The sequence below is a fragment of the Tenrec ecaudatus genome, chromosome X (assembly GCF_050624435.1).
Source record: "Tenrec ecaudatus isolate mTenEca1 chromosome X, mTenEca1.hap1, whole genome shotgun sequence".
NCBI classification, from domain to species: domain Eukaryota; kingdom Metazoa; phylum Chordata; class Mammalia; order Afrosoricida; family Tenrecidae; genus Tenrec; species Tenrec ecaudatus.
The window spans coordinates 78,932,522-78,937,588 of record NC_134548.1 but is presented as its reverse complement, the minus strand read 5'-3'; positions in this window follow the sequence as shown (position 1 = coordinate 78,937,588).

Genomic DNA, 5,067 nt, shown 5'->3' with positions numbered 1-5,067 from the left:
CACTCATAGACTTGAGTTTTTTCCATAGCACTGTCCTTGTAAGCTGTGTTCAACATCACAACAGTTTCTCTGTCATTTTTCTGGAGCAGGAAGCTAAATGTCACAGTCGTAAGCTGCTGTCTTAAATTTGCCATCACGAAAAAACAAGGTTTGAGTGAAACTGCTTTTATGAAAAAAAAAAAATTCACTGTGACCAGAGAGAACCTTCCCAGGCAATGCCACTGGGTGCACTAACTCAGAGAGAGTTAGTCCATGTTCACCTAGCAGAAAAAAAATGTGTACTATGAAAACTCCGCCCAGTAGAGCTTTTCTCCATTTGGTGGTGGTGGTGGTGGTGGTGGTGGTATTCGCTCAAATATTGTGATAACACCCAAACCTAGGGTTTCCTAGACTGTAAATCTTTACAGAAGCCAACTCCATCATTTTTCTCCCGTTGTGGATTTGAACCTTTTGGTTGGTAGCTAAGCACTTTAACCACTGTGCCATTCATACCCTTATATGGTGATAAGCGCTATTGATAAAAGAAGCCATAGAGCAGTGTAAAAGGGATTGCAAATGCTAGGGGAGGACATTAGTTATAATTTTTCTGCAAGTTTTTAACATCAATATTTTAATGTGAACATTTTCAAACCTATAGGAAAAGCTAATGAGTTTTACTGTGAATACCCTATTATTTATCACCTAGATTCTACAGTCAATATGTTTCTATATTTACTTTTTGACTTACCTATTTTATCTCTTCAATTTAAAAAAATGAATGTTTACATTTAGAAAATGGAAAGAATAGTATAATAAACTTCTGTATATCCTCTTAATAGAGTCAAAGTTGGTAATGTTTTGTTATATTTGCTTTCTGTCTCTCTGGATAGATACACATTTTTTTTCTGGACCATTTAGAAGTAAATTGCAGACTTCCTTACACTTTGGCCCTAGATGCATTAATTTCCCCACATAACCTCAACATTGTCATGAAACCTAAGAAAATCAACTATAATTTCATATAGTCTAAAATGCAGACTATATTATAATTTCTTCAAAAATTGGTCTCCCATATTTTAAAAAATCAGAATTCAATTGAGGTTCTCACATTACATTTATTTCTTCAATAATTTACCTCTAGAATAATCCCAATAATCCTTTAAAGCTTTTTATTTTGAAATACAGATTTACAGGAGGTTGCAAAGATAGTATAGAGAGGTCTTATGTGCCCTTCACCCAGTTTCTCCCAACTATTACATCTTACCTAATTATAGTAAATATCAAAACCAGAAAATTGACATGGGTATAATGTGTGCAAAGGTTTATGCTATTTTATTATATGTGGAGATTTTTAAACAACCACTTGTGGTAGTTATATAATCTGTTGTCAATTTGAGAAGATTACGAGTGAAGAGGTGGGGGTCTAGCCTGTCAATCATTGTATAGCCAGCCAATAAGGCCTCTGTGTGGGCATGGCCGTCTCCTGAGAATTCTGGGAACTTCTATATTTCCTTCTTGGAGGCAGGAGACACTCTTTCTGTCCTCACTCCCTGAGAGACACTCTGCTGACAAGACTCGTGGCACTTTGCTCATAGACACTGTGCCCTGGGAATTGGACGAGTCATGTGAAGACCCCTGCCAGCACTGAGATGCTTCTACTGCCATTGGACCCACAAGACTTTGCACCCACTGGCCTGTGATCTTCCTGCATTCAGCGTCATTGGATGTGTTCTGTGAGTCTGAAGAGGACTTTATAGACTGGTATCGGACATATGGGCTAACATCGGACTTATGGACTTGATCTGGACTGGGCTGGGATGTTTTCTCAATATTCGACTGCTATTGTATATAAAGCTCTTTCTTATACACATATGTGTGCCCATGGATTTGTTTCTCTATTCTACCCAGATTAACACACCACTGCAACAAAATGCAAAACAATTTCATCACAGATTATAGGTTTAGACATTAACCAAGTTAAGTGTAGAACCCTTAACTCCCTTGAAGTTTGTTTATCCTCCCCTAATGATACTATGATTGTCTTCAATATTTCTCTATGTCAGAAAACTCAAGAAGAGAAGAAAAAAGTCTCATTATATTTCCCCATATTTTTGCTCCTTCTATTCTTTCTTCTTTGCTGATGTTTCAATATTCCTATTCTCACCATTTCCTTTGTGGTTTAAGAACTTGTTTTAGTCATTCTTTTATTGTGTGTCTACTGGCAATACATTCTCTTAGCTTCCCCTAGTCTGATAACTTTTTATTTCCTTTTCATTTCTAAATGATATTTACAAAAGATACAGTGCTCAGACCTAGCAATTCCTTTCTTTCAGCACTTGGAATATACCCAGGCCCATCCTTTTAGCGTCTGTAGTTTCTGATGAGAAATTGCTTGCTACTCAAATTATTTTTCTCCTATGATAAAGTGTCATTTATCTACCCCTGCTTTCAAGAATTGTTTTGGTTTTTTTTTTGGGGGGGGGAGAAGTATTATTTTTGGTCATTAGTTTCTAGATGTTTGATTTTTGTGTATTTGGGGATGATATCTTCAAGTTTACCCTGTTTGGTCTTGAACCTTTAGGTTTGTGTCTTTTACCAATGTGGGAAAACTTAGCCACAATTTCTTGTAAAATAGTTTTGTTGGCATAAGATTCACATATCATAGAATTTAATCATTCAATTATATTAAGAAGAGTTATGCAATAATCACCACAATGCATTTCCGAACATTTTCTTCTTATACTCATTGCTGTGATTTTCCCATTCCCCCTCATCCTCCACTGCCATCCCCTTAAGTAATTATTAACCCAGTTACTGTATCTATAGATATACTTATCCTAGATTACATATACAGAAATATTACAAAATACAAAAAGGGTGCAAAGAAACCAACAAACAAAATGCCACGATTAGACAGAACAGAAAAAAACCAATCAAAGGAAAGCAGAAAATATTAAACACTGAACCAACTCTAAAACGAGTTAAAAGGGAGATCAAAAGAGAAAGTATTACATTTTACCCTAACTATATCTGCTATAATCAAGTTTGCAGTGCTCTGTTTCTGATAGCAAGACCAGTCACATACCTCAACTATATTCAGAGGAGATTAAATGGAGGCTTAATTCATGTGTGGACCCTGAAAATGGATTTGGGCTTTCTACTCTCATCCATAGCCTCTGCAAACCACGTGTACACAATTGAAATTCTGATACCATTCACTCATCCAGACATGGATTTTATTACTTACAATCTTTGTATCACACAGGCTAGTGTAGTTCTTCCATGTGGACTTAGTTAACACCTTGCACTACCTGACCTCAAAAACTACTACACAGCCACAGTAGTCAAAACAGTGATTGATCATAGATCAATGGACATGTTAGAAACCCCAGAAATAAATACATCCACCTACAGACAACTGATTTTATTTATTTATTTTTATTAGGGGCTCATACAACTCTTATCACAATCCATACATACATCAATTGTGTAATACACATTTGTACATTCATTGCTCTCATCAGTCTCAAAACATTTGCTCTCCACTTAAGCCCCTAGCATCAGGTCCTCATTTTCCCCCTTCCTCCCCGCTTCCCCTTCCCTCATGAACCCTTGATAATTTATAAAGTATTATTTTGTCATATCTTGCCTTGTCCGACGTCTCCCTTCACCCATATTTCTGTTGTCCATCCCCCAGGGAGGAGGTTATATCTAGATCCTTGTAATCGGTTCCCCCTTTCCAACTCACCTTCTCTCCACTCTCCCAGTATCGCCACTCTCACCGCTAGTCCTAGATTCCCTGTGCTTCCAGTTCCTCTCTGTACCAGTGTACATCCTCTGCTCTAGCCAGATTTGTAAGGTAGAATTAGGCTCTTGATAGTGGGGGGAGGAAGCATTTAAGAACTAGAGGAAAGTTGTATGTTTCATCGTTGATACCCTGCACCCTGATTGACTCATCGCCTTCCCATGACCCTTCTGTAAGGGGTTGTCCAGTTGCCTACAGATGGGCTTTGGGTCTCTACTCTGCACTCATCCTCATTTACAATGATATGATATTTTTGTTCTTTGATGCCTGAAATCTTATTCCTTCGATACCTCATGGTCACACAGGCTGGTGTGCTTCTTCCATGTGGGTTTTGTTGCTTCTGAGCTAGATGGCCGCTTGTTTACCTTCACGTCTTTAAGACCCCAGACACTCTATCTTTTGATAGCCGGGAACCATCTGCTTTCTTCACCACATTTGCTTATGCACCCATTTGTCTTCAGTGATCGTATCACGGAGGTGAGCACACAATGATAGGATTTTCCTTTCTTTGATGCCTGATAACTGATCCCTTCGGCACCTCATGATCACACAGGCTCGTGTGCTTCTTCCATGTGGGCTTTGTTGCTTCTGAGCTAGATGGCCGCTTGTTTACCCCAGATGCTATATCTTTTGATAGCCGGGCACCATCAGCTTTCTTCATTATATTTGCTTATTCACCCGCTTTGTCTTCAGCGGTTGCAGACAACTGATTTTTTTTAATCTTTTTATTGGGGCTCATAAGGCTCTTATCACAATCTGTACATACATCAATTGAGCAAAGCACCCTTATACATTCGTTGCACTCATCATTCTCATAATTCACCTTCCACTTGGGTTCCTGGAATCAGCTCGGTTTCCCTTTTTTTCCCCGTCCCCCTCCCTCCCAGATCCCACCCCTGGTCCCTTGATAGTTTATAAATAATTATTATATCTTATCTTACACTCCCCGGCATCTCCCCTCACCCGCCTCCCCATTGCCCGTCTCCCAGAGAGGAAGTTACACATAGATCTCCAAGATCGGTTCTCCCTTTCTACACCCCCTTCCCTCCTGGTGTCGCCACTCCCACCGCTGGTGTTGAGAGGTTCATCTGTCCTAGATTCCCTGTGCCTCCAGATCCCCACTGCACCGCTGTACATCCTCTGGTATAACCAGGTCCACAAGGCAAGGTAGAATTGGGGTCATGATGATTGGGAGGGGAGGAAGCGTTCAGGAACTAGAGGAATGTTTTTAGTTTCATTGTTTCTACACTGAACCCTGAGTGGCCCATCTCCTCCCCACTATC